Here is a 16,922-nt window from a genome sequence, read left to right on the forward strand (position 1 = left end):
CAGCTGGTTCCCCAGCCTTTCCTTATTTGCCTAGATGTCTGCTTACCCACCCTAACAAACATGACTGACTGTTAGCCAGCTAGGAAGCTTTGATGGTTGAGAGTGACAAAATTGTAAATTCCCCTTTGGTCTGATGAGATTTCTGCCCTAGTTATTTTTCTGACTGCATACTGGTCTTGAAGACCTTCTTCTTTAAAGAAGCTCTGCTTTTGGGGTCTTCATCATTACGTTTCTGTTTGATTCTCTCTAAGTCTCCTGATTAGGGCCCTATGGTCTGTGATCATTCCTTACCTAGGAACTGAGTAGCACTGAACTGACCTGAATGCTACCCCTGGAAGTATATCCTTTTGTCAATGAACCCCAAGTCTGTGACCCAGAACTGGTGGTGGATGACTAAAGTGCCAGTTGACTCCTTTTTGCCATAGTTTGTAACCCGTGGCAGTGCCATTGTATGGCTCTTGGACCTCCTCTTGGCTTGGTACACAGCTGTTCACTGGCAGTTGGAAAGTTCCTTGCATGGCATGCTCCTGGTCAAATCCAGTCCACATTGTCCACAGAGCTCTCTGTCTCCCTATGTCTATCTGGGGTGGAAAAACAATTCAGTGTAATTTTGTCTTGGATTTCTTCATCAGAATTTAGTCTCTTGCATTTTCTAGATTTGTTTGGGGAAGTTTTTTTGGGGTGAGGTCAGCAATACTTCCTTCTACTCTGTCCTCTTGGCTTCCTATGTTAATATTTACCAATAGGTCCTTTACCTGTAATAATAATATATGATATTTTGTAATAGTGATACAATATGGATTTAGTTGAGTTTAATTCAAGAAACATTTGATAACTACTTGGTGTGGGCAAAGTCCTGTTTTGAGGCCCTGGAAATATACAGACAGAAATGGTAGTCCTTACCTTAAATGAACTTAATTACATTTTCCTGGAAATATAACATGTATACAGGTTACTTAGCACAAGGAAAGTTTTTTGGGGAGAGAGCCTTACTACCTTGAAACATCAAAAATGCCATCAAGAAGGAGGTGACACTGGAAAGGAGCTTTGAAGGAAGACAAGAATTTTGAGAAGGAGTGTATTCTTGGTTTGGTGAGAGTAGGTACAAAGGAGGGTACTAGGAGTTTAGTTTGTTTATAGGGTAGAGTTTGTGAAAGGGAATAGCAGGAATTTGTATGTGTATCCTGTATAAGGATTGATAGCCACTGAAAGGACTGAAGCAGACTTTGTGGAAGGTAGATAAAGAAAGGAATGACCAAAAGTTGAGATTATCAGTTAAACTATTATGATAGTCCAGTCAAGAGAGCCTGACGTAGGGTCCGGCTATGTGAGTGGAGGAAAGGGAGTGAATACTGAAGATGTTGAGGTAGAACTTACAGCCAATTAGATACATAAAGAGTGGGGGATAATGCTGAGGTTGTGAACCTTGGTGATCAGGAGGATGGTGGTATCCTTAAAAGAAATAGGAAATTTGGGAGTAGTAATAACCTTTTTTTGGGGAAGATAATGAGTTCTCTTTTGGGCATTTTGAGTTTGGCTTTTGTCCAGGAAGAGATATCTACCAGGCATTTGGCAAAAATGGTAATATATGAAAAAAATGCTTTGGAAACATGGATTATTATTTTAGATTCTGTGCACACAAAAATATGTAGTTGGACTGTGGAGGATGGCACTGAGTTTTTAATAGGTTTTGTTTCATTTGCATGCTATAGGATAGGTGTTTTCTCATGTGGAAAAATGATATCTGCTAGCGGTGGCCATTTGTGTATTATTTAGAATTTGTTTGGCAACATGTTTTGAACCATGGAAATTAATGTTGGTTGTTGTCCATTAGCGTATGTATGCTAGTTTGAAAACTGGAGAGTAAACTGCATCAAAAGATTGATGATGTTGGAGGATTATTCTTACTATTGTAACTGTGGAGAATGTAAAGAGAAATAATTCACATAGAGTCTTTGAGGTTACTCACCTGCCTTATTTTAGTTTGAATCAAGCATGTGATCATTAATCTTGGCTCTCAGCTAGATAATGAGTTACCTATCTTTTAGATGAAAACTGTCAACTTTAAAGCTAACCATGATATAGTAGTCTTTGAGAGGGAAAGAGATCTTCAAGTGGTTTCCTCATTTTTAATGATTTTGGTATACTGTCAGTTCTGTGGGTTTGTGGTCTAAAATGCATCCTTGAGATACTTCCCAGTCTGTCTCAGCCAGGAGTCAGAGTTCCAAAAAGGACAGGATGGATGACTCATGGATAGAACAACTAGTTTCGCTTAAAACAGCTTAATATGGCAGCTTTGGTTGCTTATGTTAGGTCACTTTGCAGTTCCCAGGAAAGGAAAGTATGGGTGTTCATCTCTCTGCTGTTCTCTCAAAATGCTTCATATGCTTAAACTGTATAATTTGCACTCATAATGAAATTAATAAACTATGGGTAGTTTTGGCACAGATTTATCCAAGTAGTAACTGAAGATTACCCCTTCCAAAAATGTTAAAGTGATTATATCTTTGAAGAACTAAGTATGAAGGCAAGAGGAAGAAATAATGAGCAGTGCTAACCAAAATGTAACTTGTATAGTCAAAAGATTTTATTTGTTCAGTTTCCTCCCTGAGTTTTTTTTTTTTTTTTTGCTTATTACTATTCCCACCTCACTATAGATTTGAATTATACTTGCTTCCTACCTCCTGCTTTTAAAATATTGTATGTGAGGAAGGAAGGCTTGTGAATTTCTTCTTCCTTTAAAATAATTTTTAAGGTGTTTTGTTAATCTGCGGTTTTTTCATCTTAATGATCTCATGAGGGTTTTCTGACATTACTATTAAGGGTGAACTCTTGAAAAAAAATTTAACTTATGGAGGCAGCCCTCTATCTTTTCTATTTTGAATTTGAAAGTTGTACCATTCCCATGAAAAGTCCTGCCTCTCCCTTAGTAGCCAATTGAACAAGTGGATGCTTATTGTTTGGTATTTGTGTTTTTCCTGGTTAATGCTTCCTTTATAAGTTTAACCATATGTGTACTTTTACCCATTTGAATTTGAAATAAGTTGGGTTGTGGTAAAGGTTAATTGAGTAGATGTAGCCCTGATTTTCCCTGAAATGGAACTTGATATAAAAAACCTGGGCATTTCCGGTTTAAGTCAGTTCTTGTGAGGGAACGGCCTGTGGCCATGAATGAGCAACTTAGGTTCTTCTCTTCCAGTTTTCTTAGCTATTGTATTACTCTCTGTTGAGCTCACCCCTCACCTTTCCATCCCCTTATGCCTTACTTTATGTAGTCACTAGTCTTTTTGTTCTTAGTCTATCAAAGATAACCTTCTTTAATTTTAATTCCCTTTCAGCTCAATGAAATAAAATGAAATGTAATTTACTAAAATTTCAAAGTAAATTTGTTAGTTTTTTGAAGTGGAAAATAGACAAAACTAGAAAGAAGATTTGTAGGAAGCATTTAGAAAATAATATTAAATAAATAAACAAGACTTTGCTATGTTCTAGTTACTTTATTTGGTCCTGGTGATACGAAGACAAAATTAACAGTCCTCAAGAAACATATTCTGTCAGGGAAGAGGAAGCATTTACATAGTGATTGTAATGTGCCAGACTCTGTGCTAAGTGCTAATATTTACAAATATTCTCTCATTTGATCATCACAACAATCCTTCAAGGTAGATATTGTTATTAATCCTTTTTTACAGTTGAGGAAACCGAGGCAAATGGAAATTAGTGATTTGCCCAGTGTTATGCAGCGTTAAGTGTCTGAGACTGGATTTGAACTTAGGTCTTACTGACTCCAGGCCCAGTGTTCACTATGCCACCTGGCTGCCTCAGTAGAGGAATATCTACTCAGTAGAAATATTAGAATAAATGTAAAACAAATACGTTAGTTTTGTCAGGGAGGTTCTGGGGGAGATCCTCAAAGACTTCATGTAGAAAGTGTTGCTTCAGTTGCATTTTGAGGAAAACTTGGCATTCAGAGGAGGAGGGAATGTGTTCCAAAAATTATGGCTGATATTAATCAAAATTCACAGCAAAAATGGTACCAAGAGGAGAAAAAACATTTATTGGTGATTACAGAGTATGTTGTGATGGAAATACATACCCCCCCACTCTCCTACAACTTTGCCTCAAAATCTACCTTAGATGATATCTGGTAATTGTTTCCAGTTTGAATGAAGTGCTAAACACTGTTTGGCTACCTTCCCTGTTTTCTTTTTTAGATTTGTTCATTTCTTCAGGTTCTAGATCTCTGATATTGTCTTTTCAACTCAGTCATTTATTTAAGAAATATTTAAGAAACATATTTGTGGTAGATAAACAAGATTCCCTGCCTTTAAAGAATTTATAGCATAGTAAGGAAGATGCCATTTAAATCAGTAACTACAGTAAAAGACTGTATATAATAAAGGCAGTTAGAGAAGTATAAGTAAAGTTCTGTGGCAATTTTTAGGTAGAAGAAAATTTTTGGCTTAGGAGTGAGAGAACTTATTATTAATAATCAATATCTTGAAAAGATTCAGAGGGACTTGCCCCCCTCCCCCCACCCTGCCCTAATTATCTGCTTGAGCTTGGATATTGCTCAAGCAAATCAAAAGGTGTATACATTCTTTGAATTGACAGCCTAAAGCTATGGGTGGTCTGTTATAGAGATATTTTCCTTATCCAAGGTGAGTTGCTCAAACCATTCTAATATAGCCCACCTCCAGTCATGTTAACCAGTTAGATTTGATAGCTGCTTAACCCACCATCTCTTGTACCAATGCATAAAAACTGAAAGAAGTAACCAGGTGATCTCTTTGATAAACTGAGAGGATAAGGAGCTATTTTTGTCAATCTCTTACTGGTCACATTTGATAACATTGATGATAATGTATCCAAAGTTTTGTCTCTTGAAATTATTTTATTTGCCACAGGCAGTGGTAGAAATTAGGAAAGCTGTCATGAAGAAAGGGGCATTTAAATTTTGACCAAAAGTTGGTAGGCCTCAAGTTATGATTCTTAAAGGCCTAATTTTGGATTTGAGGACTCTTGTTTTGAACTGCTGGTCTGTTATTAGAGCTAGGTCCTCTTAGTTTCTGAAGAGAGTCATTCTACATAGATAAAGAGAAAAGCTTTCATTTCTCGTGTTGGCATTACCAGAGTTGCTGTTCTTGGTCATCTTTACCTTTTCCCTGATGATTCCATCTACTCCCTTAGCTTTAGCCATCATGTCTACTCAGATGACTCCCACATATATATATAGCCAGCTTCAAGTTCTTGGATTGCTTTTCTAAGTGCCTACTGGGTATTTCCATGAAGATGTGCCACTGGCTTTAACCTCATGACATTTAAAGTAGAATCAATCCTCTTCCCCTGTGCAAACAAAAGGGAAAACAAAATATCCCCCCCAAACGCTCCTCTTACTCTTGACTTGCTTCCTTTCAGACATTGATAACCAGGTTTATTCAGACCCCAGCCGTCTTAGACTCTTAGGGATTCATCCCCCACCCCTCTCAAATTCCATCCACTCAGTCACTAAATATAATTCTTACTACTTTTTCAAACCCCTTTTATCTCTTGTCAGTCTTTCTTCCCATTCTTGCTGCCTTAGATTGCGATAACAACTTCCTGACTTGTCTCTAATCTGTTCTCCCAGACCATACCTTATCCCATTGCCAGATTAATTCTGTAGCTCAGTTCTCATTGTAGAAGGCCTTGACGTTCAAAAACTTCCAGAATTTGTCTAAAACTTCCTTTTTTAGTCTCATCTCCTGATACTTCTTTTCACAAACCTGTGCTTCTGCTAAAGGAGAGTGCTTACAAAATTAAACACCCCTCACTTTCCTTGTTTTTGTGCGTATGCTTCTGTTTGACTAGAATCTAGCTTTTCTTTCACAGTTCCACCATTTAGTGTCTCTCCATTTTTTAAGGTTATGTTCAGATTCCACCTTGATAATCCTGAAATTATCTCTCTTATCTGGCATTATGCATTACTTTATTGTACCTTCACTTTATACTCTGTGTTAAAGTTATATGTCTACATCTGAAATTAAACTCTAGCTTTTCTGTTCTATAGGAAGCTTCTTCACAATGTATCATCCTTCATAGTTAATATTTAGCTCTTCATAAACATTTTTTAGTTTTCTTCCTTGCTCCGTAGTCAATATTTTTGACTATATCTTCAATAGCCCTTAAAACTTAGATCTTTAAATATGAGTATAATGTAATAAGTTATGAGGAATCTATGTGGGAGAATTCCAGTAAGTCAGAGGAACTTGAAATCTTTTCTACTTCTCTCATGCATGGAGTGGAACTTGAATTCTCATTGAGTTATACTATGACAGCTTACATTGTACCTTTTAGATGTGAGAAAGGTTATGTGAGCAATTTCTCAAGAAGAATTGTCTTAATGATTTGTTGGTAAACCTGTATTATACTTCAGTAATAAAAATAATAAAAAGGTCTGTCATGATATTAATGTCATGATTTATTTCAGCAAGCAGAATGAAACCCCCCTCTGTGCTGTAGTAGGTGGTTTGTTGAATTCATGTTTTATTTATTATATTATTAAGTATTATACAGCCGTCAATCTTCTGGGGATGAGTCAAAGCAAATTTTGCTAGGATAGGTTCTTGGATAATAAACATAGTCCATCACTGAGCTAGTAGTACTCAAAGCCTTTCTAGCTTGGACCTACCAGAGTTTATGCTCAGCTGATACATGATCTTTGAAAGCTCTGGGTCCCTTTGTCCCTTTCACACTACAACAAGGCATTGGAGAAGGACTTTAGTGGCAAAAGCCTGTTTTATGCATCATATGCCATATCACAGGGCAGCCTCAGAGCCATTTATAATGTTAATACTTTTTGTTAATTCATGTTTATTCTTTTGTGGAGGTCAGTGACATATTTTCCTATTTGCAGATTAAAGAAACCAGAAGAAGCCTCAGTCAGAGACCAAGGCAAAATTCTGAATTATTTTTTACCCTCTTTCATTGGTCCCCTTCTCTGTCAGAATTAAAGTACACTCCAGTCATCATCTTCTACTTGATAAGAACATTTTCAGAAACGGGTGTTTCTGACATTTTGCGTTACCTTTCTCAGTAGTATTTCTAGGTTTTTTGTTTTTTTTTTTTGTGGGGGGGCGGGGATGGAGGAGGAAATGACCACACGGTTTTTTACATAAATGAATAAAACACTAACGATAGGGTTTTAGGCAATTGTAGTATGTTTATTTTTGGTTAGATTATGAGTATTATACCATTTATTTGGTCATCTATTCTGAATACTTTTAAGGCTGGTTTTTGCCCCTGTTAAATGCTTATCTTCAGACAAAGGAAATGTATTTAGTAGAATTGCGGAATGCAGGCAGCTGAACTCTGAATCTGATTATTTCGTTTAGTGCTTTGTTTAAGATTGTTAGACCATATATGTATATGTAGCATTTTCATTTACACTTTGAAAGCTTCCATGTGCTTCTCAGTGGCTGTTCTGGAATCCTTGGGCTTGAGAATCCATTTTCCTGATAAATCTTCTAAACTGAACCTTTTAAAAAAAATTCTGAGTTACAAAGAGAGAGTCTTAGAAAGGCTTTGTTTTCCATTGGACTTATTTTTCAGTCTTTCTAATAGGGCACTATATTTCCCAGAAAGTTGAAAATTGAAATAACAAAAGAAAATGTATTTTACTGATTTTACTGATTTTTCTCAGGCTTTTGACATTTGAGATTTTTCAAGACCCCCAAACCTAAACCAGCAACCCTCCCCTCCTTACACTAGAACCCAAACCCTTAGGCAAACTAATGAATTTCAAGCTTGTTTTTTGAAATGGTCTTTTTAAGGAATAACAAATGCATGTTGGCATAGAAACTACTGGATCTGATTGAAGCATGTAAATGAAAAGGGAGCTTTTATTATGTGGACCAGAGAAGCTGGCTAAAATCTTTTATGAGGCAAAGAAAATTATCCAGATGTTTCCTGAATTGGAAATGGTGTTAACACTTTGTTAAAACTCAGGAAGATATAGAAGAATTATTCTTAAGCTTCCATTGGGTGTTTGCTCTTCTTCATAAAAAAAAAAAAAGAATTCTAGGCCCTTAAATAACATTTCACATTCATTTGGATTTGAGCAGCACCAAGTTGTTATAAAGACTTATGAACATGTTTTTGGTTTCACTGGTTAGAAATGTTTCAGAAATTTTTAAGCCATAGTACAAGCTTAGATTTTATTTGAAATGGAACCCATAGAATTTAAGAGCTGGGTAATGATAGTTTCGTGTTTTAGATCAGAACTAGTTTGGGTGATCTTTAAAGCGTTCAGTTCTCCTGTCCTGGGCACTGTGCATTGTCTTCCTTTTTCCTCTCGTTCCCAACACGAGTGTAGAGTCTCCAGTAGCTGGCTGCCATTCACTTCCTCCTCAGCTTCCCAGCACAACTGCCGAGCCATGAGCTGTTTGAAGCTGTGGAGCATTGTGAGGGTGCTCCTTCTGAGCATGCTCCTCTGCCCCCAGAGTGGGGTGGAACTCATGGACACACTAGTAGGCCTCTGGAATCCTGGACGAAAATCTCCTAGGGCATTCTCCTACACACTAGCCTGTGACAGGTATGGTTCTTAACAGTTGTCACTTAGGGGAGTTGACTGCTAATTCTTAAGCACTATGGAATTTCTTGCAAATTGTTAAGGGGTTTGGGGTGGGGTATGCTGTCCTGAATTTAGTGGTTTTGCAGCACAGTTTCTCACAGGTACTATATCTGTATTTGGTAGGCCAGGCTGGCATTCCTATGGAGATGAACCTCTGCACTTTATATTTGGGCTGCAAAGTACCATTTCTAAGATGTGATCTCTCTTTTTGGTGCTGATGGAACTTTCCTCCAACTCTTAACCCGTCATTTTAGAGTGGAAAAATGATGGTCTACTTTTTAGGTTAGGGTTTTAATCATTTGAGTTAAGTTCTGTCAACTGTCTTCTCCACCTTTCCAAATGCAGAAAATACAGTGAAAAAAATGCTGTTTCATTTAATCAAATGTTTAGGTTAAAAAAAAAGGAAGCTATAACAAGCTGCTTTCTTTTAATAAGGAATATTCATTGAGAGATTTAATATGAGGAAAAATTAGCTGTTGCATTTTATTTGGGGAAAATTATTTTTGAAGGTAACATTTTTTTGGAGATTTGCTTTTTGTACCTCTTCCCACTTCAAAGAAGTTGATCACCTGGACTGTTAGAAATGCTTAATTTTTTAGTGTATGTATTTTACTTTTCCTCCCTTTTCTTCTAAAAGTTGCTTTGCAAGACTCTTATGGACCTTTAGAATAAGAAAAAATGGCAGATTACTTCAAATAAATGCTGTGATTTTGCAGTACTCTTATTGTGTTGTTGATTCCAGGAAAGAGTGAGTGTTCACTGAAAGATACTTATTAAGGTGACTCTCATATTATCGGAAAATTTAATGTTATTTAGATTTTACTTTCATATTTACTTAGATTTTAAAGGGTATTGTTAAATTTGGGAAGATCCAGGCTAGAGAGAGAGAGAGAGAGAGAGAGAGAGAGTGTTGGAATTTTTAAAAAAAGGAAAACTACTTGTTTACAACTCTCATAATAATGAACCTTTGTGTGTGTGTGTGTGTGTGTGTGTGTGTGTGTGTGAGTTTTTTAGAATAGCCTCAGTAAGAAAAAAAGACTTCAGTTTTAGATCACCACATTGTTTAGCACATAAAAATTATATGGGAAAAATATCTTGGTGCAATGACTTTGGAAGACCTTAGGTTCTGAGAAGAGGTTCTGAAAAGAATTTTTAGAGGAAATATTAAAGTGAAAGTTCTTTTACATGATGTGTACATTCTTGAATATCCTTTTGAAAACAATTTGTAAGGATGGGATAGGGAAGGGAGGAGTATTAACAGGGTCTGTTCTTGGACCTAGGGCATGTACCATGGTAGAGTTAGAGTTAGAGACTGAAGACTGAAGCAAAACCCGAGAAGTCGGACTGCAAGTGCTTTGTGAAAGTGCTGTGTTAGGTGCCTTTTGTTTTACAGAGACTCCTTGTAAAAGAGCTTCTGGAAGAGGTTATAAATATCAACTAATTGATTAAAGAACATTTCCCTGGATATTCTGTTACTCTAAGGCCAGGGTGCAGGGCCTGGAGAGCTTTGTGTGGCCTTCTTTTCTATCCATTAACCTAACCCTCTCAATCTTTTTTCCCTCCCATGTCTTTTATGGTTTCACCTTCACATCCATAGGGATTTTTATATTCCTAAAGCACTATTTAAGACAAATATAATAGTTCATTGGATCATTTGTCTTTTTAATATGGTTGGAAAGCTAGTTTTGTAGGCAAAATGAGACTGAAAGTTTCCTTAGTGGACTCCTGTGGTAAAAGTGAGAATAGATTTAGCAAATGTCTGACTGAGAGTGAACAGGAAATGAAAATTTTGGGAAGTGTTCCAGTTTGCCAGAGGAAGTTTGATATGCCCTAAGAAAATGTTCCACTGTGCAGAGGGCATGATGTCTGAACTGTGTATTGACCCAAAAACCTAAATCTTTCAGCCTAGGTGGTATCCCTAGTGTAAGGTAATATGAAATAGGATTTTATAACCTGTAGTAGAGTTTTTCACTTTTGTTATACTTTTGTGATCATGCCGAAAGAAGTTATGTTATGAAGATGTATGTCTGCTTGAACTGTAAACAGAATTTGTTTTCATTACTATTGTATCATGCAAAGAAATAGATTTATTGTATTGTATTTTGGCATTTTAATAACAGTGGATTTGAATTCGTGAATTGTTTGCCAGCATGTCCTGAGAGTTTTAAAAATATATCCTTGTAAAAGATAGGTTTAAGTTTTCTTAACAGTCTTAACCTTTTCCTCTTATCCGAGAGTGATTCTTTTTCCTATCACCTTGAACTTTAGTTAGAGAAGAAACAAAAGAAAATCTCTCTTACAAAGGTGATCAGGTGAACGCCTTGCATTCTGTGGGATTGTTCTGTACTCCAAACTGAGGAAAGCAGTAGGAAATTGAGTTGCATCCATCACTGCAGTCAGCTTGCTTCATAGATATGTGGTGTCAGCATTTCTTTAGACTTGAATATGTGAATTATTCCTTCTGCAAAGAAATATAAGATTTGTATATGCTGTTATTTAAAAACCATTTTTCTTTTGGTAGCACATAAGGTTTTGCTTTTAGTTCTCTGGGAAATCCTTGTTTGTGCCATCCTGGCATTCTTCTTTGAAATAGTGATTAGTTATGCAGCATGAATAAAGGCAAATAAAAGGCAATGGATGGAAAATACCAAATACTTTCTCATATTAGATTTCTTGATACTTTAACCTTTTAGAAATTTTCTCACAAGCTAAAAAATCTCATGGAGGTATGTATACATATTGGCATGTAAACGTAACTTTTTGCTGTTTTTTTCTGAACAGTTTTTTGCTTTTATATGTAATTTCTGTTAGGCCACTTTATGTCTGAATAGTAACAAGAAAATGTAGATTTTTCTATTATAAGTGTCTGTTAGAATAGCATTATATGTCAAAAAATACTTGTATGTGTATTGAAGGAATCTTACTTAGCAATTCTTTGGTAAATTCATGATCTTTGTAAACATTTGGGAGAGCTATTTGTAGAATTCTATACTAGTGGCATGGGGATTTCATAACTAAGGCATAACTAACTGTTATCTCTTGAAAGCAGTACAAAATGGAGCCTTTCTTCCCATGAAGCTTTTCTGTCATTTTGTATGCATCAGAAACTGCTGAAACCTGCAGCACATATATACCAGAGGTCTTCATTTGCTTGTTGATGTGCTCTCTTCTTACAGCTGAAGAGACAATAATGACTTTACATGAAGTTAAAATTTGCTGGGTAATCTGCATTGTTTAATTTAATCTGTCGGAGAAAAATTTACTGTATAGACTGAGGGGAATAAAATTTCATGGTTGTCCTGTAGGTCTTATTAAGGATGCTTGGTGCAGAGCAAGACTATTTTCTGTAGTTCTGAGTCTGTAATTAAATCTCAAGACTGAGTTAATCACTAGCTACTGATAGACATTATGAACTTCCAAAAATTAAAGGCAGTCTAGTGCAAATATTATATGTTTAATGTTCAGGCATCAGCACCAGTTTAGAAAATCCAGTGAGCACAGAGATAGTCATATTTAGATCTAAACTGTTTAACATGTTTTGACAGATATTAGTGGTCTGTCTTCATTTTTCTTCTGTAGTACAGGAATAGCTATTTGAAAATTGAAAAACTGTGGTTTAGCAAAGGCGAATCGTTCTTTCACTATTTTAAATGATTGTACTCTCTCTTTGTTTCTAGTTTCATCCTGAAGCCCAGGAGGCCCTGGAAGGGAAGGTTTCAAGTTCCCTGCTTTTAAATAAAACCCCTTGAATACCTCTTTCAACCCCAGTGAAGGTATATGAATTAGTTGACAAAGTGGGAAGAGGACAGGAGAACAGAAAGGGGTATTTTCTTGTGCTGGTACCAATCCATTTTAGGGGAAATTTTTCCAAAATGTATTATATTCTTACAGGAGTCCATTTCTTTTTAATCTAATCTAATGATGATTCAGGGTTATCATCATCATGAACATATATTATTCTTTATTATCTTACAGTGATGTTCTTAACATCTATCAGGTCCTACATTAAATGTCCCTAGACTAAATTATGCTTTTTGAATTCATGCTGTGCTTTTTTGTGGCTGAAACCTGTCTGTCCTTTTGTGTGCTTTATAGAGCTTAGGAGAGAAGTTAGGACTGGAGATACAGGAGATACATAGAAATAAATTATAATTAAAGTTATGGGAGTGAATGAGATTGATGAGATAGAGAAAATAGAGAAGAGGAAGAAGTCAAGGACAGAGCATTGGGAAACACCTGCACATGGGAAGGAAGAGGAAGATGGACTAAGGAGAAGGTGTTTATGTAAGTAGTATGAGAACCAGAAAAGAGCACTGTCGCATAGAAACCAAGAGAGGAGAAGATATCAAGAAACAGAAGATGATCCACAGTGTTGAATTCTGCAGAAAGATAAAGGAGAATGAGAACTGATAAAAAGATGATTAGATTTGGCAAGTAAGAGATTAGTGGGACAGTTTCATTTGAGTTCAAGCCAGATTTTAAAGGGATTGTGGAGGGAGTAGATGGCAAAACACTGAGTATAGATTGCTCTTTCTAGATGTATGGCAGTGGGGTATGAGAAGTGTTGGATGATATAACTTAGGAGGATAGCAGGTTTAAGAAAAGGTTTTGTAAGGGTTGTCTGAACATGTTTGTTATAGGGAAAGGACCAGTACTGATGGGTAGGAAATACAAAGGTAGTAGATGGTGTTGGATCCTGGAGAAAAGGAGAACAAATGAGATCAAGGGCCCAAGACAATGAAGGGAAGAATTTTTTTTTATTTTGAGAACTGGGAAAAAGAGGAAGAGTTGGGTAGAAATAGAAATTTTGAGTTGTAGAGGAAGAGGAAAAATAAAACCTCTTGAATGATATTTTAGTTATTTTCATCAAAGTAGCAAGCAAGGCAAATCCCTGAGAGATTTTTTTTTTTATGTCTGCATTATTCCAGCTGTCTGATTTCCTGCTATATTCTTCCTCGGATTTAATTATTTTTCTTGCTGTCATATGGAACTCTGCTGGTCTTTCTGAGAGAGTATATACTCAAGATGGCGTGCATGCCCAGACTAAGGCAAGCAGTTGTAGAGAAACAATAAAAATTTTTAGAGATAGATGAATAACACCTTACGGGTTTTCCTGGGAAGGCATAACTTAACCTGAGTTTTCTTTTGTAATCTGCGTTGGTACAATAAGTTTATATATTTTTTTCAGTTTTGCAGTATTACCTGTCAGGAATATTTCAGTCCAAGAAATCTGATGAGAAAACCTTGTGTCTCTCGGCAGAGACCTGATATTTTATTTTTATTGGAAAAGTATTGTAGATATTGTACCTGAGATACCTAATTAACCTAACTAAAGATTTCAGCATACCCTTATGTGCAAACTAACAGATTGTAATACTTAAATGCTCTACTGGATCTGATCTCATCTACTTCTGCGTACCCTCTAATAATGCTGATCACAATTGGTTCTACTTGCCTTTTGTCTATATCTTTCTGTGAGTTCGTTACAGGGGATCTGATTGTACTGCAGACCTCTCTTGTTTTCTTCTGAATACACACACACACACACTCAAATATTTTTCTTCTTTAGTATGTCAGTGGAGTGCTAAAGTTGTTTGCCTGTCATCTGTTACCAATGTAACCAATCTATCCTCTTTTTTCTATTATACATTTTGATAGCATCTTTTACTCCTTTTTTTCTAAGGTCCTCATTTATTACATGTTGCAGCTTATGCCCAGCCTATACCTTTCATTACCCACTTTGTAATGTTAATTTTCACTTCTTGATGACTATTGTGTCCTGTACCTTGCATGTATAGCTGTAAAATCTGTAGAATATTTGTATTAAAAAGATGGCTCTTTGTTTCCGGGAGAAATTTTAAAGTTGTTAAAGGGGCTTTGCAATGTTATGAAGGCATTTTTGCTCCTGTTTAACTTTTGATCTCAATTCATACATTTTGTACTGTGTGTCCTATGTATGCATACTGAGAGATGAAATGATTTCTTTAGCTTGTCTAACTGATAGAATGCCATAATCTAGACATTAATATATAATAACAATAGCTGGCATTTAGATAGCTTTTTAGTTTTGCAAAGGATTTTACAGATATCTTGTTTTATCCTCACAGCAACTCTGTGAGGTAGGTGCTATTATTATCATCACCATTTTACAAATGAGGTACAATATTGTTATATTCATTGGTCTTTCCTATGTCATGACAATCTCAAGTCATTACAGATCTTTTCCAGGGGGCTTACACTGTGGTGGGGTTAGATTCAGCCAGCATGATGTCATCCCAAAACAGGAGCATCTAGAGGACCTCTCATCCCAAAACAAGAGTATCTGGAGGACCTCTCATCCTTGGAGCATATATTTTCAACTTGGAATTTGTATGAGATCTTCTCCATGATAGGGGTGAATGCCTTTGACAAACCTATGTCCCCTTGTTTTATTCTTGAATTAATGTTTATGTCTAAGAGTATGCTTGTTGAACAAGGTTACCTCTGTTGTCATATTAAATTTCAAATTTTCAGCATTTTTTGATGTATGGGTGAGAGAAAGCATTTATTAAGTGCTTACTATGTGCCTGGCATTGTACTGAGTACTGGGAATTCAAATACAAGCAAACAAGAACATCCCTACCCTCACAGAGCTTACATTGTAGTAGTAGAGGAAAAAACCTCCACAAATGGCAACTGGAAAGCAAGGATGGGGTAGAGATGTTGAGGGAACTTAAGGGGGAAAATGTTTAGATATCCAGGGAGAATGTGAAGGAAGAAGTGAAGACTTCTGGTTTGAGAGTTGAGCTGGGAGTGAGTGGAGTATGGCCAGGGCCCCTCATGAAATGTTGGTTCTGGCTAGAGACGTTCCAGTCAGGTAAGAACGATCTAGAGCAGAGGCATCTCAAAGGATAAGAGAAACTTTATTGGAAGGGAACTTTATGGCACTTTTTTATTCTACTAAATCAAATGCTTTTTCATAATATAATTGTAAGGAAGTAGGTCTATACTCCAGAGAGATGAAATAAACAGGAAAGGGGCACAATACATTACAAAACATTAATAGCAGCTCTTTTTGTATTGGCAAAGAATTGGAAAGCAAAGGTATACCCATCAATTGGGGAATGGCTGAACAAGTTATGGTATATGAGTGTAGTGAAATACTGTTGCACTATGAGAAACGGTGGAGGCAGCTTCAGAGAAACCTGGTAAGACATGTATGAAGTGATGTGTAGTGCAGTAAAGGGAACCAGGAGAACAACTTTGACAGTATCAGAAATATTATAAGGACAAACAGCTTTGAGGAACTTATGATTGTTGGTCAGCACAGGCTCAATAGTGATTCCAGAGGACCAGTGATAAAGTATCTAATAGGGAGATGTTGGACTCAGAATGCAGATTTAGTCAGTTTTGTTTTTTTTTTTAGAGAAATGGCCAATGTGGAAAATTGTTTTGCTTGACTTTGCATATTTGAAATAGGAGTTTTGTTTTGTTTTTACTTTCTCTGTTAGGGCAGGGGGGAGATTAAGTGAGAGAGAAAAGGTAGATCTTTGCTTGAAAATAAAATTTAATTAAAAATTTTAAAAATAAAATTGTGGTAAGGTCTTCTATTCAGTCATTTGTGTTGAGATATGGCCCAAAGTAGACACACGCACACACGCGCGCACACACACACACACGCACCCCTTACTAATGCACTTATTGGATGGCTTTCATGGATGTGTAGATGATTTTCATAAATATTTTATTTTGTATAGTTGGAGAAGTGGATATGTAATTTGGTCATTGTTCATGTTTTTTTGGCCTTTTTTTGGCATATTAATATTTGAAAAATATTACATGCTTTAGGATATCTCCCTTCTATTTTAGGTATCTTGTGAATTACACCTTCGTTGTTTTCACATTTTTGTTACTTTTAGTACAGATTTCACCTTTTCATAATTGGTCTGGTTTGAGGAGGAGAAAGTGAGGCTGGTGACCTTGCACAGCCCTTCCTCACTCAAAGTCAAGTGTAAGGCATGTCATCATTTCTCTGATGGCATGGTCTTCTTCAGCAATGAAGGACCAACTCAACAACAACAGCTTGGTCCTGTTTGGTTGTTTTTCCCATCTTTGTTCTTGTTAGTCATTTCTACCACTTTTGTTAACATGGAACTATGATAGATTCCAAATGAGGTAGTTCTTTGATGGGAATGTATTTTTTAAAATTGCTTTACTTTGTTTTTATATCACTTATATTTTACTATATCCTGTTTCTCTCCTTTCCCAGAGAGCTGTCCCTCATATTGAAGAATTTAAAAAAGAGGAATAAGGAAAAAGAAAAGCTCTTCAA

The 16,922-nt window shown here is 36.3% G+C and overlaps 1 protein-coding gene across 19 annotated transcripts in view; it reads left to right on the forward strand.

The window, feature by feature from the left end:
* The window catches only part of EHMT1 (euchromatic histone lysine methyltransferase 1), a 300,206-nt gene that overhangs the window by 69,738 nt on the left and 213,546 nt on the right, over nt 1–16,922 (forward strand). Inside the window, exons 1-2 of one of the 19 annotated variants that reach the window (XM_072633204.1) lie at nt 7,943–8,572; nt 12,289–12,384. The exons of 17 other annotated variants lie outside the window; for them this stretch is intronic. The gene's annotated coding sequence lies outside the window, so the exon portion shown is untranslated. Of the gene's footprint in view, nt 1–7,942; nt 8,573–12,288; nt 12,385–16,922 lie in introns of those variants that run through there. One more of the 19 variants, XM_072633202.1, reaches the window with a different exon arrangement.

The sequence above is a fragment of the Notamacropus eugenii genome, chromosome 1 (genome assembly GCF_028372415.1).
Source record: "Notamacropus eugenii isolate mMacEug1 chromosome 1, mMacEug1.pri_v2, whole genome shotgun sequence".
NCBI lineage: Eukaryota > Metazoa > Chordata > Mammalia > Diprotodontia > Macropodidae > Notamacropus > Notamacropus eugenii.